The 21497-nt window shown below is 44.3% G+C and overlaps 1 long non-coding RNA gene across 1 annotated transcript; it reads left to right on the top strand.

Moving 5' to 3' along the window:
* Positions 1 to 99: 99 nt before the first annotated feature.
* LOC115097486 lies at positions 100 to 21447 on the top strand. The gene is made up of 3 exons (XR_003858288.1): positions 100 to 382; positions 3363 to 3539; positions 21010 to 21447. It is a non-coding gene; the product is annotated as an uncharacterized LOC115097486 (long non-coding RNA).
* The last annotated feature ends 50 nt before the right edge of the window (positions 21448 to 21497 follow it).

The following is a 21497-nucleotide window of genomic DNA, read 5'->3' as shown; positions in this document are numbered from 1 at the left end:
GGCTTCCTGGAACACCCCTACTGAACATGCAGGCAACAAATATCCATGCAGACAGCTTCAACTGTATACAAAGCTACTTCATGCATATTCATTAGGGACGTGGTGCTCCAGGACCGCAGGGGCCCCACCCCCCTCTTCTATGCACTATGAACAGGGCCTTGGCTAGCTATTGACCCCCCCTGCGCCGGGGAATCCGATCCCCTCTTCGCAGGGAAACAAATCACCTCTCTACAATAATTATTTGCTTCTTTTGTTAACTGCCACAGTGTCTCTGCCACAGGGCAGGAGCTGCGCGTTGCCTGATGAGAGAGGTTTGCATGCGATGGGCGTCGTCTCTCTAGGTTTCACCTCTTGATAACTCGGTTTCCATGAATCTACTCAGGTAATGAAAATGCAGAAGGAAATGGAACGGGTGCATTTGGGAGTAGTAGAAAGCGGTGAGCTCTGAGTGGAGTCATAAAGAAGTAAACAGTAGGCTGCTATGAAGATGTATGGGGCCCCACAGTACCATTGTCTTCAAAAGGAATTAAAAACAAATTGCTGAGGGCCAGCACATAATTTAGAGACTCACAGCAATTTTATGACTTGCTAATGTTCCTAATTACATGCCCGTGAAAGGCTTAATTAATTGGGGGGATGTAGCAAAAAAAATGGAGCCTATGTTTGTTATCATGGTTCCACTGCATTGATTTTAGTGCCTATAGAGAATTTAGGACCTCTTTATTTGCACAAAGAAAATGCAAGTCTCTCGAAAAAATGCACATTACGATCTACCCCTCGCTGCTATCTAATATACTTTCCTCTACTTAACCAAAGTGCTTGTAATCATGTTTTGTAAATGTTGGTGCCGTTAATTGCATTGTGAGGGAAAATAGGTTCCGCTCGGCTGGTTGTGGAGAATTTTATAAAGTTCTTTTTTTTTTTTTTCTTCCTTGCTCCCAATTTTGAAGATTATAAAGAACTAATCAGGAAGTTGATGCGGTGAGATGCTCAAGTGCTGCAGAGCCCCCTCTGCTCCTGCCTTGCTGGTCGGCTCAGGCTGGGCACTACAAAAGCTGTCTGTGCAGTGGTACCATGTCTTAACATCACCAGTCGGTCCTGGTCACCTCATGCACTGAGCACTTATTTCTGCACTGATTAAAAACACTCAGACAAATCCGGCACGTTTGCATTAATGGTAGAATAGTAGCTACCAGTTAGGTATAGTCCTCTGCCTGTCATCACATGTTCTGATGATCTCCCAGGGCTATGTCAACTAGGTCTGCTCATGACAAGCAGGCCTTGTGGGAAGGTTGCAGTCAAACTACAGTTCCCAGGCTCCCTCTTTTAAGTCTTCAGTGGTTGATCAGCTGGAAGGAGATTTCAGGTTCCTAAAAACTGCCAAGGGTAGAAGAGGAAGAACATCCACTGTCTTGGATTTTCCTTGACAGCAGACGCAGATCTCCACCTTGTAAAGATTATGTGGCTGTTGCTCGCGCGCCAGCTGTCCCACATTAAAATAAACCATCCTCGGGCTTCTGATGCCTATAGCCAGACATCTGACTGCATTGCAGTTACGGATCTCTCTAGTTCAACTGCAAGCCACTTTTAATTCTGAATGAAAAATGCCATCCCTCCCTTTGGTGCTTAGGTATTTCTGCAACTTCAAGCCATCAGATTCCCATAGTTTCCGTTTCTCTTCTATTTAAAAAAAAAAAAAAAAAGACTGTTGTAAGGGCAAGCTGGATGGAGAGCAAGGATCCAGAAAGCTTAGGTTTATCCTAAATTGTGGCCTGGCTGCTTTCTCCGTACCAGACTAGAAAAAAGATGCATTACTAACCCCACCAACCTGAAAGGGAAACAGCAACTCGATGCTGACCCAGACGCACTAGAATGTAAAAAAATCCCTTTTACCTAGATAGTGCATGTGTGTTAATAACCCAACTGCTGCAGAATATGGTCTTTGAGGGTGCTCATCTCATTCATGACCTGTTTTTTTCCATGGAGCACAGATGTAATATGTTATTCTTTAAGGTCCCGTTCTTTTCATTTGATTTGACTTATTGCTCGACGATACAAAAAAATTACTTCCGGCAAGTAACAAGAGTACAAGCGCACGAAATATAAAAACACATAGACATACAAGCAAGCATGAAATAAAAAACATCAGTAAATACTGCAGTCAACTAACAATCAATCAATACTACAATCTACTTCTTCAGATCACATCAACTTCCTCGGATACACTGGCAAATTTAAATCACCGTAATCAAGCAGAGCTGCCAATGCCAAGCATTTATCAACCTGGCCCAAAAACTAACAAATGAAAGCAGTAAGCCATGAACACAATTGAGCAAAGGCTCTCCTCAATAAAAAGCAAAAGTAAAGTCAACACTCAACTTCCGCCCACTTCCAATGGCATCATAACGTCAATACTTTAAAACAAGAAGGCTCCAATTAGAACCAACTATTTGAATATTCCCCACCTCTGACAGCAAGAGTTTCGGCTGTTTATGTATGTAACATTTTCTGCCACTGATTTCTTACTGGCTCAGATCAGTTCTGTACAAATTCTAACAACCTCCATCTACTTGAACTATAAATTATATGGGGGACACAGTACCTTTCTCCCCATTGTGCCATGCAGGTGACATATAAGGTACACAGAAGAGTCCAGGATGCTGTTCAGGCACCCGAAAATCTCCGTGGTCTATCTCTAGTGATGTGACTCAAAAAAAGCTGAGACCTCAATATGGTATTAGGAGGTTTTGCTTTTCATTTTGTCTCTTTTTATTTATATAAAAATGGAAAAAAAAAGTTGGCCCTGTTAGAGAAGAAAATATCCTTCCTCAGTGCCCCCCCCCCCCCCAACTGATCTCCCTGTCCCCCTGAATCCTCTTAACTATATTTTTCTTTTTTCGCAGGGTACGACCGATCCCTGGTCACCCCTGCCCCACTGGTGGTATGCTTAGAAATGGCACCACTAGACCGAGTCTGGTGCCACTGTTCCGTATAAAATGCCACCAGCCTGAGTCTGGTCCTGGATGATGCCATTTTGTATGGAGTAATTTAACAATGGCATCGGCCAAGCCCATACCAGCACCAGTTTGTATGAAGCAAATTAACAATGGCATCAGCCATGGATTGCCAGTACCATTTCTAAACATACTTCCAGAGAGGCCTAAGCAACCAAATTATTTCTCCGACCCTGTGAAAAATAAGAAAAATATGGTAAGAGGGTCTGGGAGGGATTTTGTTTTTTTGTTGGTGATGGCAATGAAAAAATGTTTTAAAACACAATGAAGGGAAATGAACAAAATTGCATGTGTTTTTGTTTCATTTTAAAAACAAATTAAAACAAAATGGTTCTCATTTCGTTTCAGACAAATGCATATCCCTAGCGTTGACTGTACCATGCAGAGGGAGAAGGAGGGACTTGAAAGGAAGAGGCAGATCTTTGCCCAGCTTTGAGAACCATGCTTAAACTCACCGGATCCCTCATTCAAGTTTATGACATTAGCAAGTGTCCACAGATTACGCACAGTGCACTCAGCTAGAGTGTGAGTTCACAACACCCACCCACCCACATGCAGAAATACACAATACCTAGTTAATGGTTTCCAGACTGGTCCACATGACTCACCCTCCCATGAGGTCAAAAGCAATTTCAGTTTCCTTGTTTGTAGAGGTCATGGGTGCTTAAAGTGCTCCTGGCCACTAGGGCATAAACCGAAGATGGCAAATATTTCATCAGGGATTCCTGCCTCAGAGATGAAAGGAAGTAAACTGGGATCAACCTACTGTATGAACGTGCTCTAACAGAGAAAATAGAATCATCAGCACATAGGAAATTCTGAAAGACTCTAGAAGGTCAATGAATCTTTGCAACCAAGGACAGCCAAAGCATGTCACACTCAGCCTGATGTAGGCTATTAAATTATGTACATAAATAAGTGTATCGTCAATTAAAATAAAATTATTGTTTTAGTAACTCAGGCAAACCTGTAGGGAAAAAAAAGCGAATGCAAATGCAAACGCGTTCCCTCCCGTCCTCTATGTGCTACAGAGTGATTTACGTTCTAGGACGGGGCAGTTCTAGTGAGGCAAGACAGCGGGACTGAGCATTTCTCCTGGCTGTACAGTGAGGAAATAATCTTATGACATCTGCTGGGTTCCTTAAGGATCAGACTATGGGCAGAAACATGAATGACAGGAGTGCTTTGGTCTTTAGTCTCAGAAGCTTCAGCAGCAATTATGAGTCAAGAGGGGTGAACACAGGCTGCGCAGGCAGCAGAGCGATACCCCAGAGGGCACTGATGTAGCAATCAGAGAGACAAAACAGAGCATCCCAACCTCTGCCACTGAGGAGGATGGGGGGGGGGGAAGCAACTCTGCGGCTAATGTGACTCACAAGGCAATAAAGGGACCAGGAATTCAGACATTTCAAAGGCAGCCTTCAAAGACAGGAGAAGCGTTAAATCTACCCAAGCCAGGTTTTTATGTACATACTCTGACAGGTAAAACAAATTAATCTTTGTCTTAACTTCTTAATTTATATCAAGTTACAAGTGCATTACAGAATGTCAGATGGGAAAGATAAATCTCAAGAAGAGTTGTTAAAAGCCTGCTCCACTTTCCATGCGCTCCTACAGTAATTTTGATCCTCCAGTCCTCATATCTTTTTGTCCTCATCAAAGGAATGATGGTACTGGAGATTAGGGAGGTTATTTATCCCCCTTCTTGCCCATTCTGCTGGCGTTAATCACTTTATAGCATCAACGGCTAGGCGGGCGGTGAGTGTGCTCTTGGAGTGAACTGTCCCGAGTGTGCCACCTGCTAACCTCAGGGTTAGGGGGCCAGGGAAGGAAGACGGGGGAGGGGGGTGACCTCTCCAGCAGAAAAGTTACAAAGTCAGGACTGAATAGCTGCACAGCAAACACTATGCGAATTCAAAACGAGTTTAACCTTTGGGAGGGGGCCTGTGAAGATCAGAGCATACACCATTAGTGTGAATGCAGAGCAATCAGAAATTTCCCAACACTGGGATAAGGAATGATAAGGTGACTCCAGCGAATCAAAATGATCTGAATCCCTTCCAATAAAAGGCGCTGGCATGCCCCATCGATAGGAAAACCTCTTTCTTGAGCAGGGGGCCCGACCCTGCCATTTTTCAAGATCATCATCTAAATTCTTAAGGGGGGGGGGGGGGCCGATACGCCAAACATTGGCCATCGTTGCATGTCAGACGGTGTTTAAGGTGCGTATTAACAGCCGATGGTAATGAGATGAAAACGAGCAGTGCATTAATGTGACAGCAACGCAGAAGCGTAACTACACCTCCCCAAGTGCGCTTTCAGCATCGCTTCACTTGGGATAAGTGCATGAATGTACTTTTAGCTGTATGACGAGCCACTATTCAAGCACACAGCGTACATGGGTTGTATCTGAACAGTGCACGCTATTTCCAGAAAGGAGGGACCCCCCCATCCGTGTGCTAAAACTCCCTTGTGGGGAGTCTACTGAAAACCCCTCCCTCTCGCCTCACGAGTCAATAAAAAAATGAAATTAAAATTAAAGCCTCCTCTGGCTCTGACCCTTGTTTACAAGCCCCACCCTCTCCTCCAAAGCTTGCTTGGCATGCTGGTGGCTTAGTGGGGGCAGGAGCATTTTCCAATGGCTCCTGTCTTGCCAGCTCCATTTTTTTCAAAATGGCGTTAGCCGATCCCCAGGTGCTCCTATGCTACGCAGGTGGCTTTTTCTTTCCCCAAGGGGGCGAAGCTGAGCAGATATTTAAAAAACCCCAAATTCTTGGGTAAAGGTAGGGAGGGGATCCAACTAGACCCCAAGGATTTTTAGTAAACTGGAGAGGGAGAGCTTTCTGAGGCCATGTGAACCCTTTAAAAGATGGTGGCCCTAAGATCTGGGGGGCTACCATCGAACCTTGCCGCGGCCGTGAAGTTCCCAGTTGCATCAAAGCCCCTGAATGATCTGAAGAATTTTCTGATTTTTTTTTTAGATGACTTGATGTTCCGGTTTGGTTCCCACAAAGTGAACATCAAGTGATTTGCTGCGTTCTTTCCTTCTGGGAGAAATGTATACAGAACTCTGTTGGCTGTGGTCTGAAGCAGACGGCAGACGCATAGATGTTCAGGAGCTGAATTAAACTGCAGTTCTACGGGCATTGAGATTAACACACAGAGCCGAAGAACCCTGAGTGGTATTCTGCAGTCCACAGGATAAGTAAACCCAGGGTTATGGTAAATAGGAAATGACTGAATGATCATACAACGCCTTTGAAACAGGCCGAATCAGTGACATTGGACATTAGCATCGTGTTTCTTGTCTTAAAATGCTGACATGTGCAAGTTTGATGGTAACTAGACTGCACGAGGGCACCTTTGCTTTCACGTCAGATCTGCTGACATGAACAAAGCAGATTCAGATGGGCATCCAAACATCGCAGCCTTTGCCTGCATCTGTAAAATGACTGGCAGGATTCCTACGCTCATCAGGTGCACCAGTAACGATATTGTGTCCAGGCTGACAGGACTTTGCTTCACCTTCCAGTCAAAATGTGTTTTCTTATGCTCATTCTGACTCTAAAGCGATGATTTCTGCTCTTTGGAAACCAGATAAAAATGGACAGCTATTTAACATATCCTTCAGCCATGGCGCCTGAGCATAATATATTCTTTTGAGTCCTTTGCTGAGTCAAACCATCTGAATCCATATGCCATAAAACCTTGCTGTGGACTGTAGGAAGAAGAGCAAGAGGAAAACAAACCTGAAATCTAATATCAATCGTTAAGACAGGTAGTCTGGGTTGATAGATAGTCCTGTAACCCAGAAGCTGCATATAATCCAAAAAAAATGAATGCTTTGTCTACAATTCAACTTTAAGCAATGGATATTATTCACATGTCTTACACAGATCAGTTGATGCTGGTTTCTGGCTAATCCGTCATTAGATCAGAGGCAGAAATAAAGTCCTGGTAATATTTTTATCAAGCTTTGCTAGCTTAGTTTTCCCTGTGCACTTTGTTTTAAATGGCACATTTGAAGGCTCTTTAAAATTATTTTTGCAACAGAATGCAGTAAAACCTTGCTATGATGATACTCAACGGGACTGGGCCCTTCTAACCGGGCACTTTTCTCATTTGTCACTGCTGTATCCTATTAAGAACGGGGTACTGGCGCTTTAAAGGTTGGCCCAAACCAGACCTCTACAGCCATGAACATTTTAGAAGTTAAGAATGTCACAGTGAAATGCTGCTCCATTTGCAGATTTTAAAATTATGCAAAGGGTATGTGCTAGCCATTCGGGCAACCCTTCAAGGTTCAGTTTAGTTCAGATCCTCGTCACTGTGGTCAGGTTCCTCTTCAAACACCAAGATCGGCAACTCTTCTGTGTTAGTTCTCTCTGGGGTTCGGCTTTCCTCTTCATCTCACCCACCTTTCGAGATCTGGGCCATTTTTTATGTCACTGCCCCAGACTGCACTCTGGTTTCCTCTCTCACTTCTGCCCTCTAATCTGCCCTCCTGAACTAGATTAGCTAATTTGCCACCACCACAAGCTGTAAGGACAACACCAGCAAATCTCTTTTTTTTTCTTTTGGCCAGCTCTTCTGTCAGGGACCTTTCACCTCCCATCATCTCGTGCACATGGCCACGAAAAAAGGACTCTTAGGGCCAACGAGAAATGCAGCTCTAATTTTTTATGAGCCGTTCAAGTTGAAACAAAATAGGAAGCAAACAGAGGGGACGTCAGTAGATCTCGGGTGCTGTGATTCAGCGGGAGCAGAACTTGGATTCATGTCCCTGGTCCGAGTTTCAAGATTCGTAAGTCAAAACTTGTAGTGACAAAAAACTAAGTCCCTTTCTGCCAGAAGGGATCTCCAGAATCTAAATGATTACCCCCCTTTCCTGAACCCAAATCATAGTGTTTTGGAAAGAGGAACACCTGAGCTCTGGGCATGACAGCAGATGTATACAGGGGTGGCAGCAGGGTGGGGAGAGAGGGCTCCCCCCCCCCTCCCTGTCAAAAGCTCTTGCTTCTAGGCCCCGACCTGAAGTAAAATTCTGCCTTTTTGGCAACGCTTTCACCTTGAAAATAAAAACAAAGGCAATATGAAATGGGAAATACTGACAAAATAGTCCTCGGCAGTCAACCACATAAACCTCACTGATCAGAGAACCCCGTATAGAGTATGTATTTTAAAGCAGTGGCTCTCAACAGGCGTGTTGGATTACACTGGCATGTCGCGAGGTCCCGAGAGGTGTGGCAGGGCCAGCAGGAGGCTGCTTTCTCCTCATCAGCCGGGTGGGAGTCACAGCTTGACAGGAGGCCTACTCTCACTTCCTTCTCCCCTTCCTGGCTCAGTGGGAGGCTGTTTCCTTCTTCACCCAAATCACAGCCAGACATTGCCAACTCCCGCCTTTTTTGGAAAGACAGGAAGCTAGCTTTATCTTCTCTCTTTGGGCCTGGATGTGATGCTGCTGATACTGTCTTCACCCTATGGAGGGGAGGGGCAGGGATGGTGCAAGAGGGTTGGCGAACCTTCCAGCCACGCATCCCCTCCCCCAACTTATTTCTAGCACAGCGCTCCCGCCTTCTGATGGCAGCGGCTCCAGAACAGTTCTCCCTAATCTGGCAGTATTAGCTCTGCAATAGCACTTCTTTGGGCCTCAAGCGGACAGGATTCTTCTGCCTCCCCAAAACGTTGGTGCTCTAGGTGACCGCCTAGTTTGCCCAATGGAAGCACCGGCCCTGGGTAGGGGAAAAGAGGTTAGGGATCAGGGGCGGATTCCGGATGAAGACCGGCCCGGAGATTCGCCACCCAGGCCGGCCCAGGAGATACCACGTGGTCTGCCGAGCGCGGCTCTGTCACGGCCACGCACGGCAGACCACGTGACTAGAGCGACCGGCCCACCGGGGGATGGCAGGGAGAGGTGGAAGAGAGAGGGAGTATGGGGGCTGCAGGTAGCTGGGCAAGGAGGGAGAAAGGGGAGGAAGGGAGCGGGGAGAGTCGAGCAAGAGAGAGAGAGAGGGCACGCAGGGAAGAGGATGTGGGGGGGGGGCAGGGGTCAGGAATGTGACTGTGAAGAGATGAATAACAGGGAGTAACGGGGAGAAGTGAGGGATGATGAGGTCATGAAAGGGGAGTGACGGTACAAGAGCCCCATAATACTGTGTCAGTTTTGGGAATGTGCATTTATTTTGTCTTTGTACTTTGCTTAGTTGGAGGAAATTTATTTCTATTTCTAGTTCTCCAGTTTTGCACTGCATGCTTTTTGGGGTTTCCATTCCACTTTTTGTCTCCATATTTATAATTTGTGGTTTTTATTCTATATTTGTTATGGTATGGCAGATTTGGTACATATGTGCTGAGTGGTTTTTTTTTTAAGTTTCGTATTTTACAATGCGCCTGGTAGTAGAGGGAGTTTATGTTGCTGTTACTGAGATGACAATAAAATTGGAATATCTTTTTTTGGTTCGGTGAGTTGCATGGGAAATATTCTAGTGCTGCTCTGCACCCATTGTTGGGAGTCGGAGGGTTCCTGTGGATGCAGAGTATGCGTTTACATTTATCCCCATGACGGTCATGTGTTCAGTGTGACATGCATGTGAGCATGTGTATCAGGTATGTCCCGACAGAAAAAAGGTTGAGAAGCACCGTTTTAAAAGAATACAAATGACATTTCATTTCATTATTCACCTGAATAATTATTCAACTGAGAGGTGCAGCTATAAAGGTTAAGAGTGTACAACAGATGTTTGACATTGTTTTAAAAATGCCATCTTAGAAGTACAGTCCAGATGTATTCCACGCATTAAGAAAGGTGGAAGGAAGGCAAAACAATTACCAGCAAGGTTAAAAGGTGTGGTGAAAAAAAAAAATCCTTAAAAAATTGGAAGAAGGATCCATCTGAAGAAAATAGGAAAAAGCATAAGCATTGGCAAGTTAAATGTAAAGCATTATTAAGACCATTTAAGAAAGAAGTTGGTCATAGAAGCAAAAACTCATAGTAAAAACTTTTTTTTAAATAGAAAGCCTGCAAGGGAATTGGTTGGAACACTTATGGAAGATAAGACCATCACAGAAAGACTAAATGAAATCTTTGCTATAGCGTTTACAAGTGAAGATTTTGGGGAGCTACCCATTCCGGAGATGGTTTTCAAGGGTGATAATTCAGATGAACTGAACCAAGTCACTGTGAATCTGGAAGATGTGGGAGACCAGATGGGCAAACTGAAGACTAGCAAATTACCTGGACCAGATGGTATACACCCCAGGGTTCTGAAAGAACTAAAAAATGAAATTTCAGACTCAAAAATGAAACTTCAGACCTATTGTAACCGTCGGTTACACTATTACTAGTAATTTATAATCTATCATTAAAATCATCTATTGTACCTGAAGACTGGAGGGTGGCCAATATAACCCTGATATTTAGAAAGGGCTCCAGGGGTGATCCAGGAAACTATAGACTGGTGAGCCTGACTTTGGTGCTGAGAAAAATCGTGGAAACTATTCTAAAGAACAAAATCACAGAACGTCTAGAAAGACATGGTTTAATGGGACACAGTCAGCATGGATTTACCCAAGGGATGTATTGCCTCTCAAATCTGCCATACCTTTCTGAACATATGGATAAAGATGAACCAGTAGACTGAGATACTACTACTTACCTGATAATTTCCTTTTCTTTAGGATAAACAGATGAATCCAGAACCAATGGGTTATGCATCTCTACCAGCAGATGGAGTTGGAACATAGATGACATCACAGTATATATTTATACCCCTGCAGTGACATCAGCCTGCCAGTATTCTCTGCAAAAGCCAACTGTGGACAAAACTAACAAAACTTAACACCAGATAACTATTCCAGTACTCAATCAACAGGAAACACTGAGCTCAGACAAAGAATGTATTAACACTAGTCTAGGGACTGGATTAATACTTACCAGTAACCCCTGGACCACGTAGCCATACAGGAGGATCATAGCACAATTATTTGGCAGCCAAGGGTGGGAAGCTGGATTCATTTGTCAATTTAAAGAAAAGGAAATTATCAGGTAAGTAAGAATTTCTCATATCTTGGCATCTAGACAGATAAATCCAGAACCAGTGGGATGTACCCAAGCTACTCCCGAATAGGGCGGGAGGCTGCCCATGGTCCAGTCAAAACCGCATGTGCAAAAGCTGCATCCTCCCAGGCCTGCACATCCAGATGATAATACCTGGAAAAGGTGGGTAAGGAGGACCAGGTCACAGTTTAGCAAATGTCGACAGCAGATAACAATCTATCCTCCGCCCATGACACTGCCTGAACCCTAGTGGAATGAGCTCTAACTTGACTAGGTAACAGTTGCACAGCATCCACATATGCAGCCGTGACTATCTCCTTAATCCAGCGAGTTATTGTATTCCTCAAAGCCAGCTCACCCTGTTTACCTCCACTAAGGAGGACAAACAGACGATCCGTCTACCTGAGAAGTTTAGAAACCTCCAGATACCTCATGATGTGTGTCTTAACATCAAAGGGTTATAACAGGTGATATTCTTCCGCATCTCTCTCTCTATCCAGAGACGGCAGAGAAATGGACTGATTCAAGTGAAAATCCGAGACCACTTTTGGCAAAAAGGAAGGAACAGTATACAGCTGTATGCCCCTGGGGTCATTCCCAGCAAGACAAGGCCTGTAGCTCGGATATTCTATGTGCAGAACAAATCACCACAAGAAACACTGTTTTCAAGGTCAGTAACCGCAAAGAAAGGTTACGCATCAGTCAAAAATTAGGGCCTGCTAAAAAATCCAAAACCAGATTGAGACTTCACAAGGGCACCGGTAACCACAAGGGAGGACAAAGATGCTTTCAAGAAACGGGCCACATCTGGATGAGCCTACAAGGGTCCACCATTCACCTGAAACAAGCAAGAGCCGCTACCTGTACCTTTTAATGAATTAAGGGCCAACCTTTATTCAAACCATCCTGCAAAAATTCCAAAATGAGCGGGATCTGAACTGAACAAGGAAGAGCACCTCCATCTTCACACCAAGCCTCAAACACTCGCCTAACCCACAAACAGGCTAAAGAAGTGGAAAACTTTCTCGCTCGTAGCAAGGTGGAAATCACAGCAGTGCAATATCCATGCTTCAGCAAATGAGCCCTCTCAAGGGCCATACCGTAAGACAAAATTGAGTCAGATCTTCATGAACAACAGGCCCCTGCCACAACAGATCCCTGTGCGCTAGAAACTGGAGGAGGCAGTCTACCAGAAGCCTTCGCAGATCCACATACCATGGTCTTCTGAGCCAGTCTGGTGCCACCAGAATCACCATCCCTCTACCCAAAGGTCGAGTCTTCTAAAAGGCCACTCCTCTGTATGGCCGAAAACATTGGAACCTCCCTAGGTCGACCTCTGGAGCTGGAGGAATGCACAGCTTGTTTCTTATCCTCTGGTAATCGAGGAATCAGAGACTCACCCCATTTATTGACTGTTTTCTCCAGCTCACTCTCAAACAAGAGCGAGCCATTAAAGGGCAACTTCATAATGTTAGACTTCGAGGTTGAATCGGCCAACTAATTTCTCAGCCATAGCTGACTTCTAGCCGCAACTACCAAAGCCACTCCTCTGGCTGAAATGTGGACCAAATCGCAGCCCACATTTGCCAAAAAGGCAGCTGCTGGTTCCATCACTGCCCTGGAATTTACCCCAGACTCATCAACCTCCTGAGAGAGCAGCAAACAAGAGCGAGCCACCAGGGAACAACAAGAAGCTATCTGTAAGGTCACTACCATTGCCTCAAAGGCCTGCTTAAGGATAGCCTCAATTCTTTTATCCTCCTCATCCTTCAAAGCCACTCCTCCTTAAATGGGAATAGTCATTTACTTGGTAACAGCACAGACAAGCGCATCCACCTTCGCAAAACACAATTGCTCTTTTGCAACAGGATTCAGGTGGTAAAGTCCATTCAAGACTTGTACCCCTTTAAAATTTGTTTCCGGGACGTCCCATTCAAGATCAATCAATTCTTGAATAGCCTCCATAACAGGAAAGAAACATGAGGCTTTACGTAAGGAATCCAGAATGGGATTTTTCTTTGGCTCAGGCATGGATTGAACCCCAGATACTCCCAGCATCTTCAATGTCTGGGAAATGAGATCCGGTAACCTATCTCTATGAAAGAATCACAAGGTTCCAGTCCCTGAGGAATCTCCCCATTCTCCAGGGAATAAGAATCGGTCTCATCATCCGTGCCATCTGCATCCCTATTGGGAAACCAGTTCCAGGCATACTCCGACGCTTACCCGCAGTACCAGGCATGTGGGATTTCACTGTCTGTGACTGGATAAGGTTGGCCGGGGCCAAGGATTGCGCATGAAGAAAAGACTGCAGTCCTTGAAAAAATTCCAGCCAAGAAAAGGCTGAAGGATCCAGGCCAAGGCCCGGGGAGCAGATGTCCTGAGCCCACTGAACTACCTTCTCTTGTTAACGAACCAGTTAGGGAAGCCCCAAGATCAAGCAACCCTTCTGGCAGCTGTTTTGCCGTTCCCACACCAGGCTGGGAAGAACCGGGCTTAGTGAAATCAGAGGGGGTAATTCACCCATCTGCCAACCACAAGAAGGATGAGGTAAAATGCGTTTTCACATCAGTTTACTCTCACTTAAAAAGGATTATATTTTATTCTTCATTTTTATTGGGTGTCCTTTCTGCAAGAAATCACCGTATGTCCTGGTTATGTCCATCCATCTGTGAACCCCTTTGGTGTAGTACTCAGGGCTGTAGCATGTAGGGATGCTGGGTCAGCAAAGCCAGTGAAGGCACCTAGGGATTGGCATCTTCACATTCAGAGGAAGCGGGTGCCTGAGGGCGCTGTAGTGGGGGGAAATGCAGTGCTGGCAGCCAGTGCCCTGGAGCCAGCAGTTGGCCACACGGGTCACGTGGGCCAGAGAGAGCTGCTGCTGGAGGACACCCTGGCAGGAGCTCAGGGTTGGCCACATGGAGGTGGCTGGCTCGCAGTGTGCAACTGGGAGTCGGCAGAGGGACAGCACAGTGCTAGCCTTTCAAGCAAGGTCGCAGGACCGAAAGAATGCCAGTTATCAAGATGCTCCATTTTGAGAATGGAATAGCTGTTGTTTCTGTGGATATCATGTCCCAGCAGTAAAATTAGTGTTTTTGGGACTGGAGACTTCATGACTGAAGTGATGATCACCAAAGAAGGAAACTGTTCACAGAAAGAGAAGACCCCCCCCCCCCCCCCAGAAGAGTTTGCAATTAATTTGTTTGGCATTAAATATTCAAGAAGCAGTGATATTTTAGAGTACCTTTACTACTTCTTCCAAATCCTTGCTTGGCAACCATTCACTTGCCTCTTGTTTTGTTCAGGGGGGATAATTGCAGTGCCAAGGCCTCTTGTGTATAATTTACGGTCAGAATGTTTAGCACACGAAGGTTGGAAACACTTTCAAGGGATTACACAGCGGATTTGCATGAATGGGAATATGTCCAATCTGGTTCCAATTCTGGGTATTATCTGTCCAGCTGGACTCTCTGGTAGTGAAATTTGCATTTTTTTCACGATGCAATCTGCAGCACCTGTAAATGGCAACAGGTGAAGCTGTCAAAGATTAGGCGCTGACATTTCAACAGCTGCTGCCGGTATTGTCCTGAAAGAAATACCATTTTACTTGGAGGACACTCAGAGAATCTGTAAATGGGGAAGGCGCTGGTCATGGGGTGAGAGGACTCTGAGGCCCTTTGATGTGCGGCTTTCTCTTAGACCCTGTCAAGTACTTCAGATATCGCATGCACCCAAGTGATGCCAAATCAGTAATTGATAGGGTCTTCTTGGAAGGTTTCACCACTTTTCAATGGGAAAACATGCTACAGCCTTTGCTTAACAAGGATATGATTTCTTTGGTGCAGAGGAAATGTGATACAGACCTTCAGATACCTGAAAGGTTTTTAATGAGGCACAACTGGCAAAACCTTTTCTGTTGGAAAGAAATCACTAGAACTAGGGGTCATGAAATGAAACTCCAGGGAGGATGACTCAGAACCAACGTCAGGAAATATTTCTTCACGGAAAGGGTGGTGGATGCCTGGAACGCTCTTCCGGAGGAGGTGGTGAACACAAAAACAGTGAAAGAATTAGGTGCATCAGATAAACACCGTGGATCCCTAAAGGCTGAAGGACTGAAATGAAGAAAAAAGTGCATGGGGGATAACCTGCTCGGTGGCGGTTACTACCCTTAACAATATGCATGGGGATTATTATCCTTAACTAAGAAGCCTTGATGCATGTGATGCAACTGATCTCCGCTTTGACAGCATAGGGGGAGAAGAGGCATTGGATTCAGAGGGCTGCCAATACAGGCCCCAATTTTATGGCCTGGGATACTGATACACAGACATAAGGGAAAAAGCACTGGACTGCTTCTACAGTCAAGTTCAAAAGTAAAGTGCGTCAAGCCGCACTGTCTGAATTTTCAATAAGGCTCCACACCCAGTTAATATATAAGGCTTGGAGGCAAACTGCATGAAGCAGCAGTTACTACCCTTAACAGAAATATGGGAGTAACCTGCACGGAGACGCATTTACTACCCTTAACAGAAACATAGGGGTAACCTGCACGGAGACACATTTACTATCCTTAACAGAAACATAGGGGTAACCTGCACGGAGACGCATTTACTACCCTTAACAGAAACATAGGGGTAACCTGCACGGAGACGCATTTACTATACTTAACAGAAACATGGGGGTAACCTGCACGGAGACGCATTTACTACCCTTAACAGAAACATAGGGGTAACCTGCACGGAGACACATTTACTATACTTAACAGAAACATGGGGGTAACCTGCACGGAGACGCATTTACTACCCTTAACAGAAACATAGGGGTAACCTGCACGGAGACACATTTACTATCCTTAACAGAAACATAGGGGTAACCTGCACGGAGACGCATTTACTACCCTTAACAGAAACATAGGGGTAACCTGCACGGAGACGCATTTACTATCCTTAACAGAAACATGGGGGTAACCTGCACGGAGACGCATTTACTACCCTTAACAGAAACATGGGGGTAACCTGCACGGAGACGCATTTACTATCCTTAACAGAAACATGGGGTAACCTGCATGGAGCAGCAGTTACTATCCTTAACAGAAACATGGGGGTAACCTGCACAGAGAGGCATTTACTATCCTTAACAGAAATGTGGGGGTAACCTGCATGGAGCGGCAGTTACTACCCTTAACAGAAATATGGGGGTAACCTGCACGGAGAGGCATTTGCTAACCTTAACAGAAACTTGGGGGTAACCTGCACGGAGACGCATTTACTATCCTTAACAGAAATATGGGGGTAACCTGCACGGAGACGCATTTACTATCCTTAACAGAAACATGGGGATAACTTGCACGGAGACGCATTTAATATCCTTAACAGAAACTTGGGGGTAACCTGCATGGAGTGGCATTTGCTACCATAGGAAACTCGCTGGGCAGACTAGATGGACCATTTGGTCTTTTTCTGCTGTCAATACTATGTTACTATTCACTGTTCTCCAGCATTGATTATTCCTTAACTGGCAATGTATTTCAGTTTCCAGCAATTCAGTCATGTCTAGTGATTTATCTGTAACTATGAGATGTATAATGATAGGCAGAACCAACACAAGATACAACCGATCTGTGTAAAACTGAGATGGGCAAATTTTGGGCCACAGGGCAGCACTGGGGATTCAGTGCGGGTTGGTGGGAGGGCCAATGACCGGCTGAAAAAAAGGGGGGGGGGGGCCTTGAGAAACAAGGGAGCCTCCTCAAAGATCTGAGGAGCCCTCAGACTCAGACGCAGTGCCATCTTAACTTGTCTTGGAGCCCTAGGGCCAGAAGACGTCGAGGGGCTCTCTCCAATGCTGATGAGATGAAGGAGTGGGGCAAAGAAGCAGGGCTGGCCTTAGTCTTGGTGGATGGGAATCACCTCCAAAAGGTCCGAAGGGCAGGGAGTTGGGGGGGTTAACATACTAACATAGTATTGACGGCAGAAAAAGACCAAAATGGTCTTTTTCTGCCGTCCCAAGGTAGTAACTGCCGACCATGCAGGTTACCCCCATGTTTCTGTTAAGGGTAGTAATGAAGCTCCGTGCAAGTTGCCGCTCCGTGCAGGTTACCCCCATGTTTCTGTTAAGGGTAGTAACTGCCACTCCATGCAGGTTACCCCCATGTTTCTGTTAACGGTAGTAACTGCCGCTCCGTGCAGGTTATCCCCATGTTTCTGTTAAGGGTAGTAACTGCCGCTCCATGCAGGTTACCCCATGTTTCTATTAAGGGTAGTAACTGCCGCTCCGTGCAGGTTACCCCATGTTTCTGTTAACGGTAGTAACTGCCGCTCCGTGCAGGTTACCCCATGTTTCTATTAAGGGTAGTAACTGCCGCTCCGTGCAGGTTACCCCATGTTTCTGTTAACGGTAGTAACTGCCGCTCCGTGCAACTTACCCCAAGCTTTTTTTTATTTATTCCCATGAGTACTCCCAGAGCTTTAAGCGGAAGTGGGGCAATTGCAGAATCAAGGGGGGGGGGGGAAATTCCCCTTCCCTAAGACACAAGCGTCAGCAGCAGTTAAGTACAAAACCAAAAAAAGCCATTGCAGAGCCTGTGAGCCAGCACACACAGGTTTCCTGTTACCTAGCAAATATATGCGAGGGTCAGAGGCCCAAGGAACCTGTGAACATAATGTTGGCTCACAGGCCCTACACATTTCTTTCTTTTTTTTTTTTTTTTTACATGTTCTGTAATCAGTACTCAGATCTCCTGGATGGTATAACTGTGGTGCCTCCTGGTCTGCCAACTGACTCTTTACTTAATAGTAAAGAGTCAGTTTATTTCAATAAAATAACTTCTACCTGTATATTTCTTGAGCTTGTTCTCCTTACTGTCTTCTTTATGCTTGTTGATCCTTATCAGTTTCTTTCCTGTTTTCATTTAGATTCCTTATTTTTATACCGTTTCCTTATTTATTGACAGCCCATTGCATCCTCTAAATTTTAATATTCCTTCTTCTCTGACTCAAGTCTGCTCTCTTAGCCTTTCCTCCAGGTTGTTCCACCCTTTTCACTTCTTTCTTCTTTTGTTTATAACATTCCTTGCTCCCTTTTTTTTTTTTTATTCAAATTGCACTCTTATTCTCCTTTCCCCTCCTCACACACATGCCTCCTCCGTGCACACTCAACCTTTCCCTCTTCCCTCATTTAGCCAAAAGAAATTCTTCAAAAACTGGAAGAAGGATCCATCTGAAGAAAATAGGATAAAACATAAGCATTGTCAAGTTAAGTGTAAAACATTGATAAGACAAGCAGAGAGAGAATTTGAAATGAAGTTGACCATAGAGGCAAAAACTCATAATAAAAACTTTTTAAAATATATCCGAAGCAAGAAACCTGTGAGGGAGTCAGCTGGATCATTAGATGACCGAGGGGTTAAAGGGAATCTTAGGGAAGTTAAGGCCATTGCAGTAAGACTAAATTAATTCTTTGCTTCCGTGTTTACTAATGAGGATTTTGGGGAAATACCAGTTCCGGAGATGGTTTTCACGGGTGATGAGTCAGACGAACTGAATCAAATCACTGTGAACCTGGAAGATGTAGTAGGCCAGATTGACAAACTAAAGAGTAACAAATCACCTGGACCGGATGGTGTGCATGCTAGGGTTTTGAAGGAACTCAAAAATGAAATTTCTGATCTATTAGTTAAAATTTGTAACCTATCATTAAAATCATCCATTGTACCTGAAGACTGGAAGGTGGCCAGTGTAACCCCAATATTTAAAAAGGGCTCCAGGGGCGATCCGGGTAACTATAGACCAGTGAGCCTGACTTCAGTGCTGGGAAAAATCTTGGAAACCATTCTAAAGATCAAAATCGTAGAGCATATAGAAAGACATGGTTTAATGGAACACAGTCGACATGGATTTACCCAAGGGAAGTCTTGCCTAACGAATCTGCTTCATATTTTTGAAGGGTTTAATAAACATGTGGATAAAGGTGAGCCGGTAGATGTAGTGTATTTGGATTTTCAGAAGGCGTTTGACAAAGTCCCTCATGAGAAGCTTCTAAGAAAACTAAAATGTCATGGGATAGGAGGCGATGTTCTTTCGTGGATTACAAACTGGTTAAAAGACAGGAAACAGGGAGGTGGTGGAGAGTGAAGCCCCAGAGTGAAGGAAGTTTACCTCTGCTGTAGGTGCTCGAGGGTGAGGAAAGCCTTCCCGGCCCGAGAGGAGACCACAGCTTTCAATTTCCTCATTGTGATGTCATTAAGGCGCGACCTTCTGAAACAACATAAGCCGATCTCCCTGCGGCGCACCGTTGATGCCAGTGCATTGCCAAAGGGGCGCGCGGCTTTGCCTCAGATTTACTGTCTACTATGAAGATTTAGGAAAAAGACGTTATTCAACTTGAAAAGTGAGTAAACAGATTTTCTTCATATTTGTATAGCTCTACACCGAAGCCTCCACCCAGGAAGATAGTAATTTTCTCTGAGATTAGGAAGTGAGGAAAGCAAACAGATACTTCATTAAATTACCTCAATTTTCAGAAGTATGCCTCATACAAAATGGAAGGCTAAGGTTAGAGAGATGGCCACATCATCTCCCTTGCCTGAACCCTCCCAATCTCGGATTTCGACTTTTTTCGCCCCTACAACTAGAAAAAGTCTGGAGGAGCAGGCCGCTGAAGGCTGTGGAACAGAGCAGGTTCCAACCTTCCAGGCCAAAATATCTTTAAGCCCCGGAGCCCCGAGTACTCCTCCTCCACCTCAATTAATTCCACCAGAATTTCTTCAATTGCAAGTTAATATAGAGGCGAAGGGAGAAGGAAACTAGATAACAGTGGAAGAATTGGAAGCTGGATCATTATGTAATAGTCTTATACTTCCTGATAAGCCAACTGAAATCACATTGGATTCCCTCTGGCAGGCTGTAAAAGCTTTAGAGTTGGCGATTGTTGACTTAACAAAGGTAACAATGGATTCTAATAAACGTTTCCGTAATATTGAGACTTCCCTTATTAAATCTGACGAAAAAATGGAACAGATGGAAAAGAGAATGATAAATATGGAAAGTTGGCAACAAAGGTTCACAATAGCTGAAATAATATATGATAAAAAATTGAAAGCCATAGAAAACACCTTAAAGTATTTGAACCTTAGGATACTGAACTTTCCCAAGCATGATTTAATAACACCACATGATATGTTCAGGGAATACTTACTACAAATCCTAAAAATGCCTCAACAGGCAATGCCTGCCATCTCTAAAATCTATTTTATACCTGTAAGAGCCAATACTGCACCAGCTAGTAAACCAGAGGATAATTCTCTGAATCTGAATGAAATTATTGAAGCAACTTCGGATCCTATTATAACATCTAGGGCTACACTTCATGTGTCTTTTGCAACGGACCGTGAAGCAGTATTCCGTCTCTTTATGCGAAATCGGCTGGCCTCATTCCATGGAGACAAAGTTTGGATTTATCCAGACTTTTCCAGGACGACACAAGACAAGAGAAGGAATTTCTTAGCATTAAGATCAGAAGTTGAAAAGAAAGGGGGAAAAATAACGTTAAAATTCCCATGTAAATGTGAAGTAATGTGGCAAAACCAGAAATATATATTCTTTGAAGTATCACAATTGCAGAATTTTCTAGGGTCCAATCCCAAAGAGACTGTTAATCTGGATCTCGAGGCAAAGTAAATTGGAACCAGTTGTAATTATCTCCTTTTCAATTGGAGTTCTCCCTGCAGAAAATCCAGGATCACCCTGCTTCTAGATGACACTACAGCTGGAATGTCCGAGTCAACATCTGGTGGATTGAAATCATATAGTAATAGCACCTCCCCTTGCATTGCAATTTTGTGAATGTCCTCCATTAAATCTCTATCCATTTATTCTGCCTGCCTTGGAGATCTGTATATCACACCAAGATACATTGATGTTCCCTTTTCTTTTTCAGATTAACCCACTGTGCCTCCTTACCTCTTCAAGACACTGTTCAAATCAGTCCGCCGATCACCCTGACACAGCCACATTTTGGCACTTTTGTAAGATTATAAATACTTCGCTCTTGTACTAAAGAGAAAACAAAGGCATTTTTCATCTACGAAGAATCCAGTGGAGATGTGATTTCCTGAGACTGATTACTCTCACTGGAACTATGGCCCCATGGGGTCAAAACAAAGAAATTGAGTGGACAGTTCTTTTTACTAATAGGGTTTCTCAATAATTATTTTCATTTGGTATTCTTGTATCCCATTTGACAAAATAAGGTCATTGTGATTGGCCCCCTCAAATGATAAAAGACTGACATATTACGATAGAGGAATCAGCCATTTTGAATGTGTTGAGTTGTGCCCATATGAGCTTTTGGTAATAAAAATATGGTTTTAAGTTTTGTTTTTTTTTAAACTTTTCTCAGGTAAAAATAATTGTTGCTTATGTTGC

This window comes from Rhinatrema bivittatum, chromosome 8 (genome assembly GCF_901001135.1).
Source record: "Rhinatrema bivittatum chromosome 8, aRhiBiv1.1, whole genome shotgun sequence".
Taxonomy (NCBI): Eukaryota; Metazoa; Chordata; class Amphibia; order Gymnophiona; family Rhinatrematidae; genus Rhinatrema; species Rhinatrema bivittatum.
This window is presented reverse-complemented; position numbering and strand designations above follow the sequence as displayed.